We start from the raw sequence: 15982 nt of genomic DNA, 5'->3' as shown, positions 1-15982 counted from the left end.
TACTTTTAGTGCTTCCAAATTGCTGCGTTCTTGGTTTTTTTGAGATGCGTTAGCGATATCTCCAAACCTGTGGACAAAAAAAAATGTTTTTTTCGTATGAAAAACTACAAACGATTTAAAACGTATTTCAAAAATGAAAAACCCAAATTTACTTAAATTGCTTGGTTTCCGCAAAATGTATTATATTTTCGAAGTAACTATAAAAACTACAAAAAAATGAATTGCACTACAATCAGTTTCATCGTTTGTAGTTATAGGGAAATTACTTTTAGTGCTTCCAAATTGCTGCGTTCTTGGTCTTTTTGAGATTCGTTAGCGATATCTCCGAAACCTGTAGACCAAAAAAAAATTTTTTTTCGTATGAAAAACTACAAACGATTTAAAACGTATTTCAAAAAGAAAAAACCCAAATTTGCTTAAATTGCTTGGTTTCCGCACAATGTATTATATTTTCGGAGTAACTATAAAAACTACAAAAAAATGAATTTCACTACAATCAATTTCATCGTTTGTAGTTATAGGAAAAGTACTTTTAGTGCTTCCAAATTGCTGCGTTCTTGGTTTTTTGAGATGCGTTAGCGATATCTCCGAAACCTGTGGACCAAAAAAAATTTTTTTTTCGTATGAAAAACTACAAACGATTTAAAACGTATTTCAAAAAGGAAAAACCCAAATTTACTTAAATTGCTTGGTTTCCGCACAATGTATTATATTTTCGAAGTAACTATAAAAACTACAAAAAAATGAATTTCACTACAATCAATTTCATCGTTTGTAGTTATAGGGAAAGTACTTTTAGTGCTTCCAAATTGCTGCGTTCTTGGTCTTTTTGAGATGCGTTAGCGATATCTCCGAAACCTGTGGACCAAAAAAAAATGTTTTTTCGTATGAAAAACTACAAACTATTTAAAACGTATTTCTAAAAGAAAAACCCCAAATTTACTTAAATTGCTTGGTTTCCGCACAATGTGTTATATTTTCAGAGTAACTATAAAAACTACAAAAAAATGAATTTCACCACAATCAATTTCATCGTTTGTAGTTATAGGAAAGGTACATTTAGTGCTTCCAAATTGCTGCGTTCTTGGTTTTTTGAGATGCGTTAGCGATATCTCCGAAACCTGTGGACCAAAAAAAATTTTTTTTTCGTATGAAAAACTACGAACGATTTAAAACGTATTTCAAAAAGGAAAAACCCAAATTTACTTAAATTGCTTGGTTTCCGCACAATGTATTTTATTTTCGAAGTAACTATAAAAACTACAAAAAAATGAATTTCACTACAATCAATTTCATCGTTTGTAGTTATAGGGAAAGTACTTTTAGTGCTTCCAAATTGCTGCGTTCTTGGTCTTTTTGAGATGCGTTAGCGATATCTCCGAAACCTGTGGACCAAAAAAAATTTGTTTTTCGTATGAAAAACTACAAATGATTTAAAACGTATTTCAAAAAGAAAAAACCCAAATTTGCTTAAATTGCTTGGTTTCCGCACAATGTATTATATTTTCGGAGTAACTATAAAAATTACAAAAAAATTAATTTCACTACAATCAATTTCATCGTTTGTAGTTATAGGAAAATACTTTCAGTGCTTCCAAATTGCTGCGTTTTTGGTTTTTTGAGATGCGTTAGCGATATCTCCGAAACCTGTGGACCAAAAAAAAATTTTTTTTCGTATGAAAAACTACAAACTATTTAAAACGTATTTCTAAAAGAAAAACCCCAAATTTACTTAAATTGCTTGGTTTCCGCACAATGTATTATATTTTCGGAGTAACTATAAAAACTACAAAAAAATGAATTTCACTACAATCAATTTCACCGTTTGTAGTTATAGGAAAAGTACTTTTAGTGCTTCCAAATTGCTGCGTTCTTGGTCTTTTTGAGATGCGTTAGCGATATCTCCGAAACCTCTAGACCAAAAAAAATTTTTTTTTCGTATGAAAAACTACAAACGATTTAAAACGTATTTCAAAAAGAAAAAACCCAAATTTACTTAAATTGCTTGGTTTCCGTACAATGTATTATATTTTCAGAGTAACTATAAAAACTACAAAAAAATGAATTTCACCACAATCAATTTCATCGTTTGTAGTTATAGGAAAGGTACATTTAGTGCTTCCAAATTGCTGCGTTCTTGGTTTTTTGAGATGCGTTAGCGATATCCCCGAAACCTGTAGACCAAAAAAAAATTTGTTTTTCGTATGAAAAACTACAAACGATTTAATACGTATTTCAAAAAAAAAACCCAAATTTGCTTAAATTGCTTGGTTTCCGCTCAATGTGTTATATTTTCGGAGTAACTATAAAAACTACAAAAAAATGAATTTCACTACAATCAATTTCATCACTTGTAGTTATAGGGAAAGTACTTTTAGTGCTTCCAAATTGCTGCGTTCTTGGTTTTTTTGAGATGCGTTAGCGATATCTCCGAAACCTGTGGACCAAAAAAAAATTTTTTTACGTATGAAAAACTACAAACGATTTAAAACGTATTTCAAAAAGAAAAAACCCAAATTTGCTTAAATTGCTTGGTTTCCGCCCAATGTATTATATTTTCGGGGTAACTATAAAAACTACAAAAAAATGAATTTCACTACAATCAATTTCATCGTTTGTAGTTATAGGAAAAGTACTTTTAGTGCTTCCGAATTGCAGCGTTCTTGGTTTTTTTGAGATGCGTTAGCGATATCTCCGAAACCTCTGGACCAAAAAAAAAATTTTTTCTACGTATGAAAAACTACAAACGATTTAAAACGTATTTCAAAAAAAAAACCCAAATTTGCTTAAATTGCTTGGTTTCCGCACAATGTATTATATTTTCGGAGTAACTATAAAAACTACAAAAAAATAAATTTCACTACAATCAATTTCATCACTTGTAGTTATAGGGAAAGTACTTTTAGTGCTTCCAAATTGCTGCGTTCTTCGTTTTTTTGAGATGCGTTAGCGATATCTCCGAAACCTGTGGACCAAAAAAAAATTATTTTCTACGTATGAAAAACTACAAACGATTTAAAACGTATTTCAAAAAAAAAACCCAAATTTGTTTAATTGCTTGGTTTCCGCACAATGTATTATATTTTCGGAGTAACTATAAAAACTACAAAAAAATGAATTTCACTACAATCAATTTCATCACTTGTAGTTATAGGGAAAGTACTTTTAGTGCTTCCAAATTGCTGCGTTCTTGGTTTTTTTGAGATGCGTTAGCGATATCTGCGAAACCTGTGGACCAAAAAAAAATTTTTTACGTATGAAAAACTACAAACGATTTAAAACGTATTTCAAAAAGAAAAAACCCAAATTTGCTTAAATTGCTTGGTTTCCGCCCAATGTATTATATTTTCGGGGTAACTTTAAAAACTACAAAAAAATGAATTTCACTACAATCAATTTCATCGTTTGTAGTTATAGGAAAAGTACTTTTAGTGCTTCCAAATTGCTGAGTTCTTGGTTTTTTTGAGATGCGTTAGCGATATCTCCGAAACCTGTGGACCAAAAAAAAAATTCTTTTCTACGTATGAAAAACTACAAACGATTTAAAACGTATTTCAAAAAGAAAAAAACCCAAATTTGCTTAAAGTGCTTGGTTTCCGCCCAATGTATTATATTTTCGGAGTAACTATAAAAACTACAAAAAAATGAATTTCACTACAATCAATTTCATCGTTTGTAGTTATAGGAAAGGTACTTTTACTGCTTCCAAATTGCTGCGTTCTTGGTTTTTTTGAGATGCGTTAGCGATATCTCCGAAACCTGTGGACCAAAAAAAATTTTTTTTTCGTATGAAAAACTACAAACGATTTAAAACGTATTTCAAAAAGAAAAAACCCAAATTTGCTTAAATTGCTTGGTTTCCGCACAATGTATTATATTTTCGGAGTAACTATAAAAACTACAAAAAAAAAAGAAATTTCACTGCAATCAATTTCATCGTATGTAGTTATAGGAAAAGTACTTTTAGTGCTTCCAAATTGCTGCGTTCTTGGTTTTTTTGAGATGCGTTTGCGATATCTCCGAAACCCGTGGACTAAAAAAAAATTTTTTTTCGTATGAAAAACTGCAAATAATTTAAAACGTATTTCAAAAAGAAAAAACCCTAATTTGCTTAAATTGCTTGGTTTCCGCACAATGTATTATATTTTCGGAGTAACTATAAAAACTACAAAAAAAAAAAAAGAATTTCACTGCAATCAATTCCATCGTATGTAGTTATAGGAAAAGTACTTTTAGTGCTTCCAAATTGCTGCGTTCTTGGTTTTTTTGAGATGCGTTAGCGATATCTCCGAAACCTGTGGACTAAAAAAAAATTTTTTTTTCGTATGAAAAACTACAAACGATTTAAAACGTATTTCAAAAAGAAAAAGCCCAAATTTGCTTAAACTGCTTGGTTTCCGCACAATGTATTATATTTTCGGAGTAACTATAAAAACTACAAAAAAATGAATTTCACTACAATCAATTTCATCGTTTGTAGTTATAAGAAAAGTACTTTTAGTGCTTCCAAATTGCTGCGTTCTTGGTTTTTTTGAGATGCGTTAGCGATATCTCCGAAACCTGTGGACCAAAAAAAAAATTTTTTTTTCGTATGAAAAACTTCAAACGATCTAAAACGTATTTCAAAAAGAAAAAACCCAAATTTACTTAAATTGCTTGGTTTCCGCACAATTTATTATATTTTCGGAGTAACTATAAAAACTACAAAAAAATAAGTTTCACTACAATCAATTTCATCGTTTGTAGTTATAGGAAAAGTACTTTTAGTGCTTCCAAATTGCTGCGTTCTTGGTTTTTTTGAGATGCGTTAGCGATATCTCCGAAACATGTGGACCAAACAAAAATTTTTTTTTCGTATGAAAAACTACAAACGATTTAAAATGTATTTAAAAAGGAAAAACCCAAATTTGCTTAAATTGCTTGGTTTCCGCACAATGTATTATATTTTCGGAGTAACTATATAAACTACAAAAAAATTAATTTCACTGCAATCAATTTCATCGTTTGTAGTTATAGGAAAAGTACTGTTAGTGCTTCCAAATTGCTGCGTTCTTGGTTTTTTGAGATGCGTTAGCGATATCTCCGAACCTGTGGACCAAAAAAATTGTTTTTTTTTTCGTACGAAAAACTACAAACGATTTAAAACGTATTTTAAAAAGAAAAAACCCAAATTTACTTAAATTGCTTGGTTTCCGCACAATGTATTATATTTTCGGAGTAACTATAAAAACTACAAAAAAATGAATTTCACTGCAATCAATTTCATCGTTTGTAGTTATAGGGAAAGTACTTTTAGTGCTTCCAAATTGCTGCGTTCTTGGTTTTTTTGAGATGCGTTAGCGATATCTCCAAACCTGTGGACCAAAAAAAAATGTTTTTTTCGTATGAAAAACTACAAACGATTTAAAACGTATTTCAAAAAGGAAAAACCCAAATGTACTTAAATTGCTTGGTTTCCGCACAATGTATTATATTTTCGAAGTAACTATAAAAACTACAAAAAAATGAATTTCACTACAATCAATTTCATCGTTTGTAGTTATAGGGAAAGTACTTTTAGTGCTTCCAAATTGCTGCGTTCTTGGTCTTTTTGAGATGCGTTAGCGATATCTCCGAAACCTGTAGACCAAAAAAAAAAATGTTTTTTTCGTATGAAAAACTACAAACGATTTAAAACGTATTTCAAAAAGAAAAACCCCAAATTTGCTTAAATTGCTTGGTTTCCGCAAAATGTATTATATTTTCGGAGTAACTATAAAAACTACAAAAAAATGAATTTCACTGCAATCAATTTCATCGTTTGTAGTTATAGGAAAAGTACGTTTAGTGCTTCAAATTGCTGCGTTCTTGGTTTTTGAGATGCGTTAACGATATCTCCGAAACCTGTGGACCAAAAAAAAACTACAAACGATTTAAAACGTATTTCAAAAAGGAAAAACCCAAATTTACTTAAATTGCTTGGTTTCCGCACAATGTATTATATTTTCGAAGTAACTATAAAAACTACAAAAAAATGAATTTCACTACAATCAATTTCATCGTTTGTAGTTATAGGGAAAGTACTTTTAGTGCTTCCAAATTGCTGCGTTCTTGGTCTTTTTGCGATGCGTTAGCGATATCTCCGAAACCTGTGGACCAAAAAAAAATTTTTTTTCGTATGAAAAACTACAAACGATTTAAAACGTATTTCAAAAAGAAAAAACCCAAATTTGCTTAAATTGCTTGGTTTCCGCACAATGTATTATATATTCGGAGTAACTATAAAAACTACAAAAAAATTAATTTCACTACAATCAATTTCATCGTTTGTAGTTATAGGAAAAGTACTTTTAGTGCTTCCAAATTGCTGCGTTCTTGGTTTTTTGAGATGCGTTAGCGATATCTCCGAAACCTGTGGACCAAAAAAAATTTTTTACGTATGAAAAACTACAAACGATTTAAAACGTATTTCAAAAAGAAAAAACCCAAATTTGCTTAAATTGCTTGGTTTCCGCCCAATGTATTATATTTTCGGGGTAACTATAAAAACTACAAAAAAATGAATTTCACTACAATCAATTTCATCGTTTGTAGTTATAGGAAAAGTACTTTTAGTGCTTCCAAATTGCTGAGTTCTTGGTTTTTTTGAGATGCGTTAGCGATATCTCCGAAACCTGTGGACCAAAAAAAAATTATTTTCTACGTATGAAAAACTACAAACGATTTAAAACGTATTTCAAAAAGAAAAAAACCCAAATTTGCTTAAAGTGCTTGGTTTCCGCCCAATGTATTATATTTTCGGAGTAACTATAAAAACTACAAAAAAATGAATTTCACTACAATCAATTTCATCGTTTGTAGTTATAGGAAAGGTACTTTTACTGCTTCCAAATTGCTGCGTTCTTGGTTTTTTTGAGATGCGTTAGCGATATCTCCGAAACCTGTGGACCAAAAAAAAAATTTTTTTTTCGTATGAAAAACTACAAACGATTTAAAACGTATTTCAAAAAGAAAAAACCCAAATTTGCTTAAATTGCTTGGTTTCCGCACAATGTATTATATTTTCGGAGTAACTATAAAAACTACAAAAAAAAAAGAAATTTCACTGCAATCAATTTCATCGTAGGTAGTTATAGGAAAAGTACTTTTAGTGCTTCCAAATTGCTGCGTTCTTGGTTTTTTTGAGATGCGTTTGCGATATCTCCGAAACCCGTGGACTAAAAAAAAATTTTTTTTTCGTATGAAAAACTGCAAAGGATTTAAAACGTATTTCAAAAAGAAAAAACCCTAATTTGCTTAAATTGCTTGGTTTCCGCACAATGTATTATATTTTCGGAGTAACTATAAAAACTACAAAAAAAAAAAAAGAATTTCACTGCAATCAATTCCATCGTATGTAGTTATAGGAAAAGTACTTTTAGTGCTTCCAAATTGCTGCGTTCTTGGTTTTTTTGAGATGCGTTAGCGATATCTCCGAAACCTGTGGACTAAAAAAAATTTTTTTTTTCGTATGAAAAACTACAAACGATTTAAAACGTATTTCAAAAAGAAAAAGCCCAAATTTGCTTAAACTGCTTGGTTTCCGCACAATGTATTATATTTTCGGAGTAACTATAAAAACTACAAAAAAATGAATTTCACTACAATCAATTTCATCGTTTGTAGTTATAAGAAAAGTACTTTTAGTGCTTCCAAATTGCTGCGTTCTTGGTTTTTTTGAGATGCGTTAGCGATATCTCCGAAACCTGTGGACCAAAAAAAAAATTTTTTTTTCGTATGAAAAACTTCAAACGATCTAAAACGTATTTCAAAAAGAAAAAACCCAAATTTACTTAAATTGCTTGGTTTCCGCACAATTTATTATATTTTCGGAGTAACTATAAAAACTACAAAAAAATAAGTTTCACTACAATCAATTTCATCGTTTGTAGTTATAGGAAAAGTACTTTTAGTGCTTCCAAATTGCTGCGTCCTTGGTTTTTTTGAGATGCGTTAGCGATATCTCCGAAACATGTGGACCAAACAAAATTTTTTTTTTTCGTATGAAAAACTACAAACGATTTAAAATGTATTTAAAAAGGAAAAACCCAAATTTGCTTAAATTGCTTGGTTTCCGCACAATGTATTATATTTTCGGAGTAACTATATAAACTACAAAAAAATTAATTTCACTGCAATCAATTTCATCGTTTGTAGTTATAGGAAAAGTACTGTTAGTGGTTCCAAATTGCTGCGTTCTTTGTTTTTTGAGATGCGTTAGCGATATCTCCGAACCTGTGGACCAAAAAAATTGTTTTTTTTTTCGTACGAAAAACTACAAACGATTTAAAACGTATTTTAAAAAGAAAAAACCCAAATTTACTTAAATTGCTTGGTTTCCGCACAATGTATTATATTTTCGGAGTAACTATAAAAACTACAAAAAAATGAATTTCACTGCAATCAATTTCATCGTTTGTAGTTATAGGGAAAGTACTTTTAGTGCTTCCAAATTGCTGCGTTCTTGGTTTTTTTGAGATGCGTTAGCGATATCTCCAAACCTGTGGACCAAAAAAAAATGTTTTTTTCGTATGAAAAACTACAAACGATTTAAAACGTATTTCAAAAAGGAAAAACCCAAATGTACTTAAATTGCTTGGTTTCCGCACAATGTATTATATTTTCGAAGTAACTATAAAAACTACAAAAAAATGAATTTCACTACAATCAATTTCATCGTTTGTAGTTATAGGGAAAGTACTTTTAGTGCTTCCAAATTGCTGCGTTCTTGGTCTTTTTGAGATGCGTTAGCGATATCTCCGAAACCTGTAGACCAAAAAAAAATGTTTTTTTCGTATGAAAAACTACAAACGATTTAAAACGTATTTCAAAAAGAAAAACCCCAAATTTGCTTAAATTGCTTGGTTTCCGCACAATGTATTATATTTTCGGAGTAACTATAAAAACTACAAAAAAATGAATTTCAGTACAATCAATTTCATCGTTTGTAGTTATAGGAAAAGTACGTTTAGTGCTTCAAATTGCTGCGTTCTTGGTTTTTGAGATGCGCTAACGATATCTCCGAAACCTGTGGACCAAAAAAAAAACAACAAACGATTTAAAACGTATTTCAAAAAGGAAAAACCCAAATTTACTTAAATTGCTTGGTTTCCGCACAATGTATTATATTTTCGAAGTAACTATAAAAACTACAAAAAAATGAATTTCACTACAATCAATTTCATCGTTTGTAGTTATAGGGAAAGTACTTTTAGTGCTTCCAAATTGCTGCGTTCTTGGTCTTTTTGCGATGCGTTAGCGATATCTCCGAAACCTGTGGACCAAAAAAAAATTTTTTTTCGTATGAAAAACTACAAACGATTCAAAACGTATTTCAAAAAGAAAAACCCCAAATTTGCTTAAATTGCTTGGTTTCCGCACAATGTATTATATTTTCGGAGTAACTATAAAAACTACAAAAAAATTAATTTCACTACAATCAATTTCATCGTTTGTAGTTATAGGAAAAGTACTTTTAGTGCTTCCAAATTGCTGCGTTCTTGGTTTTTTGAGATGCGTTAGCGATATCTCCGAAACCTGTGGACCAAAAAAAATTTTTTACGTATGAAAAACTACAAACAATTTAAAACGTATTTCAAAAAGAAAAAACCCAAATTTGCTTAAATTGCTTGGTTTCCGCCCAATGTATTATATTTTCGGGGTAACTATAAAAACTACAAAAAAATGAATTTCACTACAATCAATTTCATCGTTTGTAGTTATAGGAAAAGTACTTTTAGTGCTTCCAAATTGCTGAGTTCTTGGTTTTTTTGAGATGCGTTAGCGATATCTCCGAAACCTGTGGACCAAAAAAAAATTCTTTTCTACGTATGAAAAACTACAAACGATTTAAAACGTATTTCAAAAAGAAAAAAACCCAAATTTGCTTAAAGTGCTTGGTTTCCGCCCAATGTATTATATTTTCGGAGTAACTATAAAAACTACAAAAAAATGAATTTCACTACAATCAATTTCATCGTTTGTAGTTATAGGAAAGGTACTTTTACTGCTTCCAAATTGCTGCTTTCTTGGTTTTTTTGAGATGCGTTAGCGATATCTCCGAAACCTGTGGACCAAAAAAAAATTTTTTTTTTCGCATGAAAAACTACAAACGATTTAAAACGTATTTCAAAAAGAAAAAACCCAAATTTGCTTAAATTGCTTGGTTTCCGCACAATGTATTATATTTTCGGAGTAACTATAAAAACTACAAAAAAAAAAGAAATTTCACTGCAATCAATTTCATCGTATGTAGTTATAGGAAAAGTACTTTTAGTGCTTCCAAATTGCTGCGTTCTTGGTTTTTTTGAGATGCGTTTGCGATATCTCCGAAACCCGTGGACTAAAAAAAAATTTTTTTTTCGTATGAAAAATTGCAAACGATTTAAAACGTATTTCAAAAAGAAAAAACCCTAATTTGCTTAAATTGCTTGGTTTCCGCACAATGTATTATATTTTCGGAGTAACTATAAAAACTACAAAAAAAAAAAAAAGAATTTCACTGCAATCAATTCCATCGTATGCAGTTATAGGAAAAGTACTTTTAGTGCTTCCAAATTGCTGCGTTCTTGGTTTTTTTGAGATGCGTTAGCGATATCTCCGAAACCTGTGGACTAAAAAAAAATTTTTTTTCGTATGAAAAACTACAAACGATTTAAAACGTTTTTCAAAAAGAAAAAGCCCAAATTTGCTTAAACTGCTTGGTTTCCGCACAATGTATTATATTTTCGGAGTAACTATAAAAACTACAAAAAAATGAATTTCACTACAATCAATTTCATCGTTTGTAGTTATAAGAAAAGTACTTTTAGTGCTTCCAAATTGCTGCGTTCTTGGTTTTTTTGAGATGCGTTAGCGATATCTCCGAAACCTGTGGACCAAAAAAAAAATTTTTTTTTTCGTATGAAAAACTTCAAACGATCTAAAACGTATTTCAAAAAGAAAAAACCCAAATTTACTTAAATTGCTTGGTTTCCGCACAATTTATTATATTTTCGGAGTAACTATAAAAACTACAAAAAAATAAGTTTCACTACAATCAATTTCATCGTTTGTAGTTATAGGAAAAGTACTTTTAGTGCTTCCAAATTGCTGCGTTCTTGGTTTTTTTGAGATGCGTTAGCGATATCTCCGAAACCTGTAGACCAAACAAAAATTTTTTTTTTCGTATGAAAAACTACAAACGATTTAAAATGTATTTAAAAAGGAAAAACCCAAATTTGCTTAAATTGCTTGGTTTCCGCACAATGTATTATATTTTCGGAGTAACTATATAAACTACAAAAAAATTAATTTCACTGCAATCAATTTCATCGTTTGTAGTTATAGGAAAAGTACTGTTAGTGCTTCCAAATTGCTGCGTTCTTGGTTTTTTGAGATGCGTTAGCGATATCTCCGAACCTGTGGACCAAAAAAAATTGTTTTTTTTTTCGTACGAAAAACTACAAACGATTTAAAACGTATTTTAAAAAGAAAAAACCCAAATTTACTTAAATTGCTTGGTTTCCGCACAATGTATTATATTTTCGGAGTAACTATAAAAACGACAAAAAAATGAATTTCACTGCAATCAATTTCATCGTTTGTAGTTATAGGGAAAGTACTTTTAGTGCTTCCAAATTGCTGCGTTCTTGGTTTTTTTGAGATGCGTTAGCGATATCTCCAAACCTGTGGACCAAAAAAAAATGTTTTTTTCGTATGAAAAACTACAAACGATTTAAAACGTATTTCAAAAAGGAAAAACCCAAATGTACTTAAATTGCTTGGTTTCCGCACAATGTATTATATTTTCGAAGTAACTATAAAAACTAAAAAAAAATGAATTTCACTACAATCAATTTCATCGTTTGTAGTTATAGGGAAAGTACTTTTAGTGCTTCCAAATTGCTGCGTTCTTGGTCTTTTTGAGATGCGTTAGCGATATCTCCGAAACCTGTAGACAAAAAAAAAATGATTTTTTCGTATGAAAAACTACAAACGATTTAAAACGTATTTCAAAAAGAAAAACCCCAAACTTGCTTAAATTGCTTGGTTTCCGCACAATGTATTATATTTTCGGAGTAACTATAAAAACTACAAAAAAATGAATTTCACTACAATCAATTTCATCGTTTGTAGTTATAGGAAAAGTACGTTTAGTGCTTCAAATTGCTGCGTTCTTGGTTTTTTGAGATGCGTTAACGATATCTCCGAAACCTGTGGACCAAAAAAAAAACTACAAACGATTTAAAACGTATTTCAAAAAGGAAAAACCCAAATTTACTTAAATTGCTTGGTTTCCGCACAATGTATTATATTTTCGAAGTAACTATAAAAACTACAAAAAAATGAATTTCACTACAATCAATTTCATCGTTTGTAGTTATAGGGAAAGTGCTTTTAGTGCTTCCAAATTGCTGCGTTCTTGGTCTTTTTGCGATGCGTTAGCGATATCTCCGAAACCTGTGGACCAAAAAAAAAATTTTTTTTCGTATGAAAAACTACAAACGATTTAAAACGTATTTCAAAAAGAAAAAACCCAAATTTGCTTAAATTGCTTGGTTTCCGCACAATGTATTATATTTTCGGAGTAACTATAAAAACTACAAAAAAATTAATTTCACTACAATCAATTTCATCGTTTGTAGTTATAGGAAAAGTACTTTTAGTGCTTCCAAATTGCTGCGTTCTTGGTTTTTTGAGATGCGTTAGCGATATCTCCGAAACCTGTGGACCAAAAAAAATTTTTTTTTCGTATGAAAAACTACAAACGATTTAAAACGTATTTCAAAAAGGAAAAACCCAAATTTACTTAAATTGCTTGGTTTCCGCACAATGTATTGTATTTTCGAAGTAACTATAAAAACTACCAAAAAATGAATTTCACTACAATCAATTTCATCGTTTGTAGTTATAGGGAAAGTACTTTTAGTGCTTCCAAATTGCTGCGTTCTTGGCCTTTTTGAGATGCGTTAACGATATCTCCGAAACCTGTGGACCAAAAAAAAAATTTTTTTTCGTATGAAAAACTACAAACGATTTAAAACGTATTTCAAAAAGAAAAAACCCAAATTTGCTTAAATTGCTTGGTTTCCGCACAATGTATTATATTTTCGGAGTAACTATAAAAACTACAAAAAAATTAATTTCACTACAATCAATTTCATCGTTTGTAGTTATAGGAAAAGTACTTTTAGTGCTTCCAAATTGCTGCGTTCTTGGTTTTTTGAGATGCGTTAGCGATATATCCGAAACCTGTGGACCAAAAAAAAATTTTTTTTCGTATGAAAAACTACAAACGATTTAAAACGTATTTCAAAAAGCAAAACCCAAATTTGCTTAAATTGCTTGGTTTCCGCACAATGTATTATATTTTCGAAGTAACTATAAAAACTACAAAAAAATGAATTTCACTACAATCAATTTCATCGTTTGTAGTTATAGGGAAAGTACTTTTAGTGCTTCCAAATTGCTGAGTTCTTGGTCTTTTTGCGATGCGTTAGCGATATCTCCGAAACCTGTGGACCAAAAAAAAAATTTTTTTTCGTATGAAAGACTACAAACGATTTAAAACGTATTTCAAAAAGAAAAAACCCAAATTTGCTTAAATTGCTTGGTTTCCGCAAAATGTATTATATTTTCGGAGTAACTATAAAAACTACAAAAAAATTAATTTCACTACAATCAATTTCATCGTTTGTAGTTATAGGAAAAGTACTTTTAGTGCTTCCAAATTGCTGCGTTCTTGGTTTTTTGAGATGCGTTAGCGATATCTCCGAAACCTGTGGACCAAAAAAAATTTTTTTTTCGTATGAAAAACTACAAACGATTTAAAACGTATTTCAAAAAGGAAAAACCCAAATTTACTTAAATTGCTTGGTTTCCGCACAATGTATTATATTTTCGGAGTAACTATAAGAACTACAAAAAAATGAATTTCACTACAATCAATTGCATCGTTTGTAGTTATAGAAATCAAAAAAAAAGTCTCGTAGATTTGTGTTTTTGTACCAACTTCCTTTGCTGTGATTTCTTTTTTATACCAATTCAAACGTTACTGTTGCTCGCACTGTTCCGTATACTTTACCTGTAATTTAAAAAAAAAAAACTATTGTTCAATTTATTTCCTTTATAGCGTCTAGGCTGAATAATCAGCCAGTTTTGTCCTTGTTAATGAACATTAGCAGGATCTTCATATAGTATGGAAAAGTGAAACCATTGTTTTCGGTTTGGTGTCAAAACAATTATTGTTTTTATTTGGGAAGTTACCTTAGTATTTATACAAAGTTATACTAATTAATTCTTATGAGTTACCTGCATACATATTTACATTATTACATACCTACATACTAAGTGTACAAGATATGAAGTGCATATATTCGGCTTGGTGGGAAATGCGTAGTAAGCAAAATCGGAATAGAGTATGAGAAATGCAGTTTAAGCGTATGGCAGTTTTGTCCTTGTTAATGAACTTAGGCTGAATAGTTAGCCACCAGAATCATTAGCAGGATCTTCATATAGTATGGAAAAGTAAAACTATTGTTTTCGGTTTGGTGTTAAAACAATTATTGTCTTTATTTGGTAAGTTACCTTAGTATTTATACAAAATTATACTAATTAATTCTTATGAATTACCTGCATACATATTTACATTATTACATACTTACATACTAAGTGTACAAGATATGAAGTGCATATATTCGGCTTGGTGGGAAATGCGTAGTAAGCAAAATCGGAATAGAGTATGAGAAATCCAGTTTAAGCGTATGGCGGGTCGTGGGAATAAATTGTGTGTGAGGAATTTGAAATAGAAGAAGCTTTAAGTTACGAGACATGGAGGTTACGAGAAAATGGAATCAAAAAGTATAACGTCTTAGATCAAATTAAAAATTTTAATGAAAAATTTAAGTAAGTTAGACCAGTTTGTTATAAGCTTTTATTTACCTTCACTTGGCTGTTGTATGTAATGAAATCTTGCAAGTTAAATTTGATACACTTCCCGGTGTCCGATTGAGCTGAAAATTTCCACACATGTATAACTCCGATGACAATGCAATATTACTTTGCGAGAATTCGATAAATTAATCGATAACACAGTTATCGGTAAAGATTTGTGTTTACTTTGGCATAACAGCTTAAGTCGCATACAAACCCGCCGGTACCTAACCGTGGATTCTGAGACTTAGGGGATTACCTATTTGAAAAAAGCTGGCTGAAAAATATTGGCATAGCAGCTTAAGTTAAATCAAGAATGGAAAATCTTGGAAAATTTGTGCAAATGTGGCAATTACGCGCGTTCGTTGAACGAAATATTGAAAATCTATTGATCATCAGGAAATTAGCGACGTTCCATCAACTAAGCAGCACTTTAGCAATACTACTGTTATTATTTGGCTGCTCAAACACACCCATATTAATTGTGCATTAAATCTAAAATATTATACTCAAAAATGGCTCCGGTTGTTATGTCCGCAGCATTTATTTGGTTCAAATACACAACCAATAATAGCCAAGGCCATAATAATTTACACGGGTCATCAATTCTTTCTTTGGTTCAAAAGCTGAACTACCAGCGCTACCGTCATCAGCTCAGTGTCATCATTTCCAGTAGCGCCAATAACACCAAACTCGTGCCTGACACGCAAAAGACGTTTCACTCAATAGCGCAAGTGAAATGTACTACGCACTCACTACTAAGTAGCGTCAAAAATTCGCTTGGAGTCATTGCGTCAATGAGTTACTATTGAGCTGACACCGCATAGGCGTTGACGCCATGCAATTTACATCACTAAAATTGCGCGAATGCCCAGGCTCATGACATTTTTAACCCAGATGGTGAAAACAAAGCAGGGGCAAAACGTATGGTGTATTCCTGGCGCAGCCGTCCCCTCATTATCAATTCATATTTCTCATTAACAATTTATGTATTCTCAATATGAAGTAACATTTTTCACTATCAGTTTATATTTTATCAATAAGAGGATAC

The sequence above is a fragment of the Eurosta solidaginis genome, chromosome X, assembly GCF_040869045.1.
Source record: "Eurosta solidaginis isolate ZX-2024a chromosome X, ASM4086904v1, whole genome shotgun sequence".
Classification (NCBI taxonomy): Eukaryota; Metazoa; Arthropoda; class Insecta; order Diptera; family Tephritidae; genus Eurosta; species Eurosta solidaginis.
The sequence above is the reverse complement of the archived record's forward strand: the minus strand, read 5'-3'. Positions refer to the sequence as shown.